Source organism: Mobula hypostoma, chromosome 31 (assembly GCF_963921235.1).
Source record: "Mobula hypostoma chromosome 31, sMobHyp1.1, whole genome shotgun sequence".
In the NCBI taxonomy this organism is placed as follows: domain Eukaryota; kingdom Metazoa; phylum Chordata; class Chondrichthyes; order Myliobatiformes; family Myliobatidae; genus Mobula; species Mobula hypostoma.
This window is the reverse complement of record NC_086127.1, coordinates 4,077,501-4,090,803: the sequence shown is the minus strand read 5'-3', so window position 1 is coordinate 4,090,803 and position 13,303 is coordinate 4,077,501.

Genomic DNA, 13,303 nt, shown 5'->3' with positions numbered 1-13,303 from the left:
CTGCCTGCTGACGCCAATGACGTTTTCCCCTGCGTGCTTCCGTGAAGACGTGACTAACGGGGCAAATCCTGGTACGCTTCATGCATGAACTTAGGGTCCAGGATACTTCCGCGCAGCAACGCTGATAACAGCCTTGCCGTTAACCGCATACAATCCCTTTACGTTCGATCTACCGATGTGTACCGCTTCAAATTTGGCCGGGATGTGCTCCAACTATCATTCCTCCGCACATTCCTGAGGCTCCAGAGAGTTCCTGTACTGTGGACCATGTCCTGCCTCGTCCCTGTGCCAAAGACGCCGCGCCCCAGCGGCCTCAGTGACTACAGACCGGTGGCATTGACCTCCCACATCATGAAGACCCTGGAGAGACTTAGTTCTGGAGCTGCTCCGGCCTATGGTCAGGCCACACTTAGATCCCCTCCAGTTTGCCTACCAGCCCCGACTAGGAGTTGAGGATGCCATCGTCTACCTGCTGAACCGTGTCTACGCCCACCTGGACAAGCCAGCAAGTACTGTGAGGGTCATGTTTTTTGACTTCTCCAGTGCGTTCAACACCGTCCGCCCTGCTCTGCTGGGGGAGAAGCTGACAGCGATGCAGGTGGATGCTTCCCTGGTGTCATGGATTCCTGATTACCTGACTGGCAGACCACAGTACGTGTGCTTGCAACACTGTGTGTCTGACAGAGTGATCAGCAGCGCTGGGGCTCCACAGGGGACTGTCTTGTCTCCCTTTCTCTTCACTATTTACACTTCGGACTTCAACTACTGCACAGAGTCCTGTCATCTTCAGAAGTTTTCTGATGACTCTACCATAGTTGGATGCATCAGCAAGGGAGATGAGGTTGAGTACAGGGCTACGGTAGGAAACTTTGTCACATGCTGTGAGCAAAATTATCTGCAGCTTAATGTGAAAAAGGCTAAGGAGCTGGTGGTAGACCTGAGGAGAGCTAAGGTACCGGTGACCCCTGTCTCCATCCAGGGGGTCAGTGTGGACATGGTGGAGGATTACAAATACCTGGGGATGCGAATTTACAATAAACTGGACTGGTCTAAGAACACTGAGGCTGTCTACAAGAAGGGTCAGAGCGGTCTCTGTTTCCTGAGGAGACTGAGGTCCTTTAACATCTGCCGGACGATGCTGAGGATATTCTACGAGTCTGTGGTGGCCAGTGCTATCATGTTTGCTGTTGTGTGCTGGGGCAGCAGGCTGAGGGTAGCAGACACCAACAGAATCAACAAACTTATTCGTAAGGCCAGTGATGTTGTGGGGTTGGAACTGGACTCTCTGACAGTGGTGTCTGAAAAGAGGATGCTGTCTAAGTTGCATGCCATCTTGGACAATGTCTCCTATCCACTACATAATGTGCTGGGAAGGCACAGGAGTACATTCAGCCAGAGACTCATTCCTCTGAGATGCAGCACAGAGCGTCATAGGAAGTCATTCCTGCCTGTGGCCATCAAACTTTACAACTCCTCCGATGTAGGGTCAGACACCCTGAGCCAATAGGCTGGTCCTGGACTTATTTCTTGGCATAATTTACATATTACTATTTAACTATTTATGGTTCTATTACTCTATTACTATTCTATTACTATTTATTATTTCCATGACTATCACTATTTACTATTTACTAATAGTAATATTACTATTACTATTTCTGTTACTATTGATTATTTATGATGCAACTGTAACGAAAACCAATTTCCCCCGGGATCAATAAAGTATGACTATGACTATGATTATGACAATGACTATATCTACAATTGATCTATGTGCCGTTGTGTCCTTCGCCAGTCTTCTACGCTACCCACAACACCACCGGCCTTCGTATTGTTTGTAAATCTACTGACCTACTCATCTATGTCTTTACTATACTGTATATATAAAACATACAGCGCAGGTTCCAGTACATATCCTTGGGGAACACCACGAGTCACAAATCTCCAGCCGGAATAAATTCCTGTCTCTTCGATGGCCACGCCTTTCCAAATGCCAACGGCGAATTCGCCATCTCATGTACTTGGGCTGCGTCTGCGACGTGGGACCTTATCGTGGCGCCTGACTGAAATCCATGTAGACCATATCCGTCCTACCCTCATCCATCGGCCTCGGAAAACAGTCGGGTTAGTCGGACGTTAGTGTGCTGCTTGGATTTCCTGTTCAAGCTAGTTAGGACGCCGACCTCCCCCCGGCACAAAGCCATTTCTGGCAGTGCCTAATTTGACAATGTTTTCCCCGGCGCTCATAGATCTATTCCTCAGTGTCCTGCCCAGTAATTCCCTCCCACTGCCGCCAGACTTGCCCATCCCTACTTGCCAACATTAGCGACTCGCTCGTCACCGGCGGCCTCGCCTCGCGTTCGCCCCTGAAACAGCAGAGGAGTGCAATGACTCACCAGACTGAATTCCTGCCCCCTGGAGCCGTTCCTCAGCCGCTCTCGTACGTCAATAACCCGGAGTGTATCCCATCATGCTTAGGGTGTCGTGCTGGACCAACCGATGCAAAGACAAAGTACCACAAATACACCAACACACGTAATTCTTCTTCAAACCTTTATTCTTCACTCATAGCATGCCATGGGGGGAAGTTACAGACTGACCTCCCAAAAGAGCCAGTCCAGACACTGCCCCCGAATTACACAGTTCTCCACAAATTATAACAGTGATCAGGTAGCAGGAAACCTTACGATTACACGTTTAGAAAATATTAGAATCATTTCAATCACATGCTAAGATACAATAAGATGTAAAATAATCATTGGTCAGTTAGTTATAATTATTTTAAGCCAAAGCGAGATCATCAGTTCCTCATGCGGACCCTTTCCCCTTTTCTCCAGAACATTCTAGCCCCATACACTATGACTTCCCATATTTAGATATACCTTGAGATGCTTCTGTAAGATCAGATAGCTCCTTTTTGAGCCTTTGCCTATCTCTGGAGAACAATGACTAGTACGCACCTGTTACTGGGTAAAGCTCCTTTTTGACTGTCCAAAACAGTAATCTAAGGCGCCCACTAGGTGATTGATCATTAATTAATAATTGTTCTTCGTCTATACCCCAATTTACCTACCCCCTTCACCCCATCAAGGGGACATATCCATCTTGATGTCCTTTGAGAGATCTACGTTTATCTCGAAATATCCTAGAAACTGACACTCTCCACCGATCTCTGTGTCCTCCCCTCCGGCAAATGCTGGTGGAAAGATCTGATTCGCTACCTCAACCACATATCTTTTGCCTCCAAGCACCTGCTTCCTGCTGTACCCTTGCCTGGCCCGACTCTCTACTCTTGTTCTTGAACTATGTACAGAAAGACTTTGCCTTCCCTTGAATCGTGCTTGCCAAGGGCTTCTCGGGGTCCCTCCGGACTCTTCCCATTTCCTTGCGGAGTTCTTCCCTGACTATTTTGCGATTCTCGTGGGTTTCGCTTGATCTTTTCTTCCTAAACGGTGCACGTGCTTCTTATTTTCTCCTGACTAAATACATCGCTTACCTCAGCGTTCCTTGCCTTGCCATTCTTCTAGATCCTTCCACAGAGGCCGCCTGGTCGGCTGACTTCCTCCGGCACTGTGTGTGTGTGTGTGTGTGTGTGTGTGTGTGTGTGTGTGTGTGTGTGTTGCTTCGGATTTCCTGCTTCTGCAAATTTCCTCGCGTTTCTCTTCCTGTCCTGTCTGCTATTCTTTGTCTCCCCAAGCCTGACGCCGTTAAGGGCGGTGCTTAAGCCGCTGGCTGCGGGTAGCCAAAATCCCCTATCCTGGGGCAGTCTTTCTCGTCCCCCCGGGCGCACCTCGTCCTCGGGAATCCTTCATCTCCCAGGGGCGAGGTCTCTGGGGCCTCCGTTGCCGTTACTGTAGCCCTGGGCTTTGACGGGATGGGCCTGCCAGCCCGAGGCCCAGCTCTCCTCGCTTCGCCACGGCGGAGTTATCGTATCGGGCACCTGCGTACATTTAGGCCCGCCATAGGTCAGATGCGGACTCCCCCAGAAGCAACTGCTGCCAATGAACTCTCCTTCTTTCCCGCCTAATTCATTTTTAATTTGCCACTGCTCCAGTTTAACACCACCCCACCCCCACACCCGCAAGGTCTGAAGGGCTTCGGCCCAAAACGTCGACTGTACTTTTTTTTCCCCCATAGATGCTGCCTGGCCTGCTAAGATCCTCCGGCATTTTCTGTGTGTGTGTGTGTGTGTGTGTGTGTGTGTGTGTGTGTGTGTGTGTGTGTGAGAGTGTGTGTGTGTGTGTGTGTGTGTGTGTGTGTGTGTGTGTGTGTGTGAGAGTGTGTGTGTGTGTGTGTGTGTGTGTGTGTGTGTGAGTTGGTGTGTGAGTGTGTGTGTGTCTGTGTGTGTGTGTGTGTGTGTGTGTGTGAGTTGGTGTGTGTGTGTATGTGTGTGTGTGTGTGTGAGTTGGTGTGTGTGTGTGTGTGTGTGTGAGTTGGTGTGTGATTGTGTGTGTGTGTGTGTGTGTGTGTGTGTGTGTGAGTTGGTGTGTGTGTGTATGTGTGTGTGTGTGTGAGTTGGTGTGTGTGTGTGTGTGTGTGTGTAAGTTGGTGTGTGTGTGTCTGTGTGTGTGTGTGTGTGTGTGTGTGTGTGTGTGTGTCAGTTGGTGTGTGTGTGTGTGTGAGTTGGTGTGTGTGTGTATGTGTGTGTGTGTGTGTGTGTGTGTGTGTGTGTGTGTGTGTGTGTGTGTGTGTGTGTGTGTGTGTGTGTGTGTGCGCGCTCCGTGCTCACCTTCATCTGTAGCTATCTGAAGGAGTTACGGTCACTGCTCCAAAACTGCTCCCCGACTGAAACAACTGGAATTCTGCAGATGTCGGAAATTCAAGTAAAACACATCAAAGTTGCTGGTGAACACAGCAGGCCAGACAGCATCTCTAGGAAGAGGTGCAGTCGACGTTTCAGGCCGAGACCTTGGGCGCTGTGGGAGTTTTTTTTAATGTTTTCTGCTCTTTATTTATATTTTTATAAGGTGACGTGTTTCGCAATCTTAGACACTGCACAAGGCGCTAAGATAACTTCTATACCGCTGATGATTGAACGGACCCTTGGTGCGAGAAGTTTAATTAATTTATTTTTCTGTCTGTCTGTCTATCTATCTATCTATCTATCTATCATTCTATATATCAATCTATCTATCTATCTATCATTTTATCTATCATTCTATCTATCGATCTACCAATCTATTTATGTATGTATCAATCTATCTATATATATATACCTATCTATTTATATATGTATCAGTCTATCTATCTATCTACCCATCTATTTATGTATGTATCAATCTATCTGTATTTCTATTTATCTATCTATATATCTATCCAACTACCTATCTATCTATCTATTTATTTTTATCCATTTATCTGTCTGCCATATATCTATAATTATCAATCTATTTATCTATCTCTCTATCTATTTATATATTTATCAATGTAAATATCTGTAAATTTATTTATTTATTTATCTATCTGTTTATTTATTGACCTCCACAGCGATCTGATCTTGCCCCTCGCTGTCTGCATGCATTACACCTTCTCTGTACCTGTGGTACTTTATTCTGGTGCTCTGTTGTGGTTTAACATTTCCTGTCTCAATGAGCCGTTGTAATGAATGACTCCATGCGCAGAGAATGCATGGCAGGTTTTTCACTGGAGTCCTCATTAGGGGTCTCGACTGTCTGTTGATTTCCTGACCCGCTGAGTTCTTCCAGCATTTTGTCGGAATCAGCCAATTTGGCCGTTTGACATTCATGAAGAAAACAAGCGGTGTAGCGGTGTGAGTTAGACAGCAGAGGGCGCAGTGGCTCAGGGCCTGAGCAGTTCAGTTGGTAGAACATCGTACTTTTAAACGGAGAGTCAAGATTGCAGGTCCTTTTTCAAGCGCTACCTGTGCTGTTCTATGTCCTGTGCCCTAGGAATCAACAACTCACATTATAAATACTATTTATTACTTGTTTTTGTTTTGATTTTCCGTCTGTATTTGCACAATTTCTTGTCTATTGCACATTGGGTGTTTGTGTGTAGTTTTTATTGATGTTCTTCTGTTTCTTTGTATTGACTGTGAAGGCATAACTCAAACACCATCTGAAAAAGTTGCTATTGATACAACCAGTGTTGGTAGAAACTCAGAGGGAGACAAGAGGGCGTACAGGAGCGAGATATGCCAGCTAGTAGAGTAGTGTCGCAGCAAAAACCTGGCACTCAACGTCAGTAAGACGAAAGAGCTGATTGTGGACTTCGGGAAGGGTCAGACGAAGGAACACATACCGATCCTCACAGAGGGATCAGAAGTGGAGAGTGTAAGCAGTTTAACGTTCCTCGGTGTCAAGATCTCTATCTCGATGCAGTTATGATGAAGGCAAGGCAGCGACAGCACTTTATTAGGATTTTGAAGAAATTTGGGTATGTCAACAAATACACTCAAAAACTTCAACATATGTACTGTGGAGAGCATTCTGACAGGCTGCATCAGTGTTTCGCATTGATGGGTGGGGAGCTACTGAGCAGGACCTGCAGAGGGTCGTAAATTTAGTCGGCTCCATCTTGGGTACTAGCCTACAATCTACCCAGGACATCTTCAAGGAGCGGTGTCTCAGAAAGGCAACATACATTATTAAGTACCTCCAGCACCCAGTACATGCCCTTTTCTCACTGTTACCATCAAGTAGGAGGTACAGAAGCCTGAAGGCTCACACTCAGCGATTCAGTAACAGTTTCTTCCCCTCTGCCATCCGATTCCTAAATGGACATTGAACCCGTGAACACTACCTCACTTTTTAAATATATATTATTTCTGTTTTTGCACGATTTTTCATCTATTCAATGCACGTATACTGTAATTGATTTATTTATTTATTATTATTTTCCCTCTTATTCTAGATTATGTATTGCATTGAACAGCTGCTGCTAAGTTAACAAATTTCACGTTAGCTGCCCGTAATCATAAACTCGATTCTGATTCTGATTCTGAAGGTGCCCTATATCAGATTTTCTTCGTTGACTACAGATCAGCGTTCAACACTATCATCCCCTGGAAGCGAACCAATAAACTCCAACAGCTGGGCCTCGATTCCTCCTTATGTAACTGAAACCTCGATTTCCTCACTCCCAATCAGATCGGATTGGCAACAACATCTTCTCCGCAATCACCATCAAGACAGGTCTGCAAGCGTAGCCCCTCTGCTCTACTCGCTTTATGCTTATGATGTACAAGTCCGATGCCATATTTAAGCTTGCTGATGGCGCCACTGTTGTTGGCCGAATCAAAGCTGGTGACAGACTGGCATACAGGAGGGAGAATGAAAATCTGGTGAGGAATTTGAATTTATTTAAACCTTGCACCCGTCCCACAACGCGAGGGAGCAAAATATCTTTGCGTTATGACCCCGCTGCAATGTACGGACATGTGAATTTTAAAGTCCAGTGGCTTGGAGAAAGAAACTGTCCCGTAGCCTGTTGGTCCCGGCTTCAATGCTGTGGTTCCGTTTGCCAGGCGGAAGCAGCTGAGACGGTCGATGGCTGGGGTGGCGGGTGATCTTCCAAGAACGTGGGGACGCTGGCGTGGCCTCTCTGTGACGTCACACGCACCGGCCCCAGAACAGACCCTCCAACATGCTAACGCCAGGCAATTTAAAGGTACCGAGCCTTACCTGCTGCTATAAATGTCCTCAATGGGGGGAAGTTTACATCCACAGCTGAGCTGGGCTGTCCGCACCACTCTCTGCAGTACCCAGCGATCAGGGTCGCCGCAGTTCCCATACCAGGCGGTGATGCAGCCAGTCAGGATCCTCTCAATGGTGCCCCTGTAGAAGGTCTTGCGGATTTGGGAGACTACTTCAGTCGTCTGAGGTGGAACAGATGCTGTTGTGCTTCTTTTTTTTGCCACACAGCCGCTTTGCAGAGTCCAGGTGAGATCATCGGTGGTGTGTCTAAGGAGGAACTTGAAACTACTCTCCCTCCCAACTAAAGTCCCATTGATGTCGGTCGGGGCGACCCTATTTCCGTTCCCTCATGTAACCCACGGTCAGCTCTTTTGTTTTTTGGGCATTGATGGAGAGGTTGTCATCTTAGCACTACTGTGTCAGGGTGTTAACCTCTCCTCTGCAGACTGTCTCATCGCCGCTAGAAGTAAGGCCGATCAATGCCGAGTCTTCTGCGAACTGGAACAGCAGATTGGAGCTGAGCGTGGCAGCGTGTAAACGAAGTAGAGGAGACGACTCTGGACTCTGGACAGAATGTATAGTGATATCCAAAAAGAAGGAGAATCCTATCTGCAGGCTGAGAATAAACGGGGAAGACATAAAACAAGTACAGAACTTTTGCTACTTAGGAAGCTGGGTGACATCAGATGGCAGGTGTGACATGGACATCGAAAGAGAATAGGGATAACAAAAGACACCTTTACGACAATGAAGAGTATACTGACCAGCACTAAACTAGGCATGACAACCCGCCTCATAGTACTGAAATGTTACGTTTATCCAGTAATGTTATATGGCTCGGAATGTTGGACAATATCTAGTAACATGAGGAAGCGAATTGTAGCAGCAGAGATGTGGTTTTTGAGGAGGATGCAAAGACTATCATGGATGAAATGAATACCTAATGAAGATGTCATGAACAGAGCAAACACAAAAAGAGAAATAATGTATGAGATCATGAAAAGGCAACGTAACTTCATTGGACATGTGATCAGGAAAGAGGAGTTAGAATGCACGGTAATTATGGGAAAGATTTAAGGGAAGAAAGCGAGAGGAAGACAAAGACAAATGTTGAGGAAGACAGCAGCCAGAGAACTGGAAAATGAATACCAATGAATTGATCCACCTGACCCGAAACAGGAGAGTGTGGGCCATGGCGGTCAAAGCTCAAACTGGACACGGCACATGATGATGATGATGATGATGATGATGATAATGATGATGATGATGATGATGATGATTGAGAAGTACAGCGCCCAAAGAGCCGTCCCGCACAGCAACCCACCCATCTCACAACCTTTGACCCACTACCGTCAGGAAGGAGCAACAGGAGCGTCAGGACAGGGACTGACAGAGGGGGTAATATCTTCTTCCGGGAGGCTGTGAGGTTAATGATTACCCTGCTGGGACGCCCCGCACTGTAATAGGGTCACGCTAACCCCTACTAATGCTCCCTAAAAGTTGGAGATGATGTTTACACGCCCTTTGTAAGGTCACCTCCCGTATGAGATCCTTTTTGCATGGTGGATATGCAGAATTAAAAGCACCGCCTGAACAGGGACTTGAACCCTGGACCCTCAGATTAAAAGTCTGATGCTCTGCCGACTGAGCTACCCAGGCTCCACGCGGAAATGCTGAATATTCTAACTATTTATGTCACAACTGAAGCTGGGTTAATCCGATGTGAACTTTGTTCCCAAAGCTGCCTATTGATTTCACCCCATTCGTCAGCTCCCCCCCGAATTTTCTTTGTGCCAGTCCATAGACACCCGTGTTGCTGCAGGAGCCGAGCAATATTAAGGTAGCCCCAGACTGTTATATGATATAGCACTGTCCAAAATTCTTAGGCACACCAGCTATATCTATCTATCTATCTATCTATCTATCTCTGTCTCTCACTCTATCTATCTGTCTATCTATCTATCCATCTATCTATCTCTATCTCTCTCTCTCTCTCTCTCTATATATATATATATATATGTACCGAAGATCTGTACCATATCCTCCGCGAGATGCTCTACTCTCGCCATTCCCAACATCTTCTGCTCCCGCCGGATTTACACACTCGCTCTCCGCCCCCACGTTGACGAGTGTAGTACTGTGCAAACGTCTTAGGCGCCTTTGTGGCGCAGCTGCCGGAACACCCATCCCCGAGTTTTTCTCACGGAGAGTGGTGGGTGCGTGGAATGCACGGCTGGCGACGGCGGTAGAGGTGGATACAGTGGGGTCTCTAAAGAGACTCTCAGGTAGGTACATGGAGCTCAGAACAACAGAGGACTATGCGGTAGGGAAATTCTAGACAGTTTCTAGAGTAGGTTATGTGGCCGGCACAACATTGCGGACCGAAGGGCCTGTAGTGTGCTGTAGATTTCTGTGCTCTATGTTCTGTGATACCAGGCAAGGTGATTTGATCCCCAACAATCGGGATTATTGATCATCACAGAGCGTCTCTCTGGTCCTTCCCGCTCCCAGCCCTCTCCCTTCCCCTTTGCCCCACCATGATTCCCCTCTCGCTGCCATCTTCCGACTGTCAGTCCACAAGAGAGACCCGTATCAGAATCAGGTTTTCATCCATCATGCATAGACGTCATTATTTCTGTTTTGCGACACCCGTACAGTGCGATACATAAAATTACGACAGGACTCTGCAAAAGCCTTAGCTTCCCGAACTACGTATACGTGGCCAAGTATTCATGTGGGCGTGATGCAGGTTTTGTCCGGGGAAACAGCATTTTCCGCTGCTCCAGGTCACGGAAGGCACAATATTAGTTGTCCAGTATAAGCTAAAATTGGCTGCTAGGACGAACAACAAAATCGTCGGCCTTCTCGGCCCCTGGATCACCTCTGTTCCCAGCGTTGATCCGAAATCTGCGGCGGGCCTTATTCGCTGCTTTAATATGTCTGCTAGTTGAAACACCGAGACGCGGACCTGAACCAACGGGAACAACGGTGTCAGGATCTCGTCAAATAACTGGTGACCTCTCCACGGGGAGGGTGGTGAAGTTTACGGGCTTGCGGGTGCGCTGCTCTGTGCGCCCTGCAAAGTAAAGCGGGTACGACTGAGCGCAGCTGCCCGCTCCCACCGCCACCATCACCAGAGTCGCTGTTCTCTCCGTGCACGGTCGCGTCCGCGGCTTTTGCAGACAGATCACTCGCGATGGAGCGATCGGAAGTGAAAGCGGCAGTCGGCCAAAGGGAACAGCCGAGAGGGTAGGTCCCACAGCACGCACGCTGCGGCGATTTGTCCAGGAAATCGGCATACACATAGAGAGAACTGATTTTATCTCATGCAACAGCGAGGACGTCGACGCATCGCATCTGCTGCTGCCATGGCAACGAGGTAGCAAGTGATAGTTTTGAGGAGACCACAGTCAAGATCACAGTCGCTGCTAACTGAAAGAAATATAACAGAAAAAAGGAGAAATAGACCTCTCCCAGTGGGCCTCACACGATTAGCGAGACTTGATTCGACCAGATGGCGCCGCTGCCCGGAGTGGCCGCCCGGTGCACGACTGCGCCTGCGCGGACCCAGTGGTCGATCCAGGGACCAGCGACTGCGGTCCAATCAGCTTCACGCTCTGAAGATGACGAAGTGGCTCGTCCTCCGCCGGTTCCCCTAAGTTCAAAGTTCAAAGTAAGCTAATTATCAAAAGTACAGATATGTCACCATGGAGGGCCCTGAGATTCGTTCCCTTGGGGGCACTTACAGTAACTACCAAGCAACTGCAAAGGCAACAAACCGCGCAAATGCAAAAACGAACAAAGCAAAATAGTAATTAAATAAATCAATAAATATACAGTCAAATAGATTGAGAGATAGATAGGCAGACAGACAGATAGATAGATAGACCGATAGATAGATAGATAGATAGATAGATAGATAGATAGATAGATAGATAGATAGATAGATAGTTAGATAGATAGATAGATAGATAGATAGATAGATAGATTCGATAGATGGATGGATAAATAGATTCGATAGATGGATGGATAAATAGATTCAATAGATAAATAAATAGACATTTAGATAAATATACAAATAGATATTTAGATAAATAGATAGATGACAGACAGATAGATAGATTGATTTATAGATAGATAGGTAAACGATAGATAGATGATAGATAGATAGATAGACAGAGAGATGAGCAATAGATAGATAGATTCGATAGATAGACAGACAGAGAGATAGATAGATAGATAGAGAGAGAGAGAGAGAGAGAGAGAGAGAGTGAGTGAGAGAGAGAGAGAGAGAGAGAGAGAGAGAGAGAGACGTAGATAGATAAATAAGCAATAAATATCCGGAATATGAGTTGAGAAGTCGTTGGAAGTGAATCAGATTGTAGAATCTGTGCTGGGGTGAGTGAAGTTGAGTCAAATTATCGGCTTTGCTTCAAGAACGTGATGGTTGAGGGGAATAACCTACGCTGAAATTTGTGCTCTGTGACCCAGGCCTCCTGCACCTCCTTCCAAATGGCAACTGCGAGAAGAGAGCACGGCCTGGGTGGTGGGGGTTCTGATGACGGATGCTGTTTTTTTTGTGAGAACGCTCTTTGTAGATGTGCTCAAAGGCGGGGAGGGCTTTAACCCATCGTAGAGAACAGACAGCTGATCAATCAGCTGAGGGCATCTTGTATTCGCTGACATGCCTCCTTATCCTTCCCTCTGGCGAATACGGATGAGACGCAATTATTTAGTGTCCTCTCATATTCTTTCTCCACGTTTCGCTTGCCCCTCCATCCCCAAAGGGGATCTATTTCAATCTTGGCTAGACTTTTGATTCTAACATGCTTTTAAAAAAAAAAGTATATATCGTCACAAAAAGGTCTCCGGAAGAATGAGTTGCGTCTCTGGTACCAAGATGTACTGGGGGGACTGGGGGCATTCTCAAGCGGGGCGCTCAGCAACCTGAAGTGGACAATTTCACAAAATACACAGGTTATCGCTGCTCAGTTGTCTGGCTGCTACACCAGAGCGGATAACTGCACTCGCTCCCCACAATGAACCGGATTCCTCGAGCTACGGACACGCTTTTAAGGACTCTGCAACTCGGCACCCAGGACATCTTCAAGGAGCGGCGCCTCAAAAAATGCGGCTTCCATCATTAAGGACCCCCCCCCCCCGCCATCCCCCGTCACCCAGGATGTGCACTCTCCTCATTGTTGGCATCAGGAAGGAGGTACAGAAGCGTGAAGGCACACACTCGGCGATTCAGGAACAGCTTCTTCCCCTCTGTTATCCTAATTCTGAAATGGACATTGAACCCACGATCACTAACTCAATACTTTTTTCTCTCTCTTTTTGCACTACTTAATTAATTTAACCTTTTAATACATACATTTCTTCCTGTAATGTACAGTTTTAAACATTATGCATTACAGTGCACTACACCTCCTCCCTCACTACCACTCAGTGCCCCAGACGGTCCTTCCTGTTGAGATGACTCTCCAGCTGTGAAGTCTGTTGGGGTCATCCACGGGTGCTCCTGGTGTGGCCTCTTGCACACCAGTGATTGGGAGACCGCTACACTGAGCACCAACGCTCCATTCGCCAGGAAAAGCAGCGATTCCCCCGGTGGCCACCCATTTCAATTCTGCTTCCAATCCACG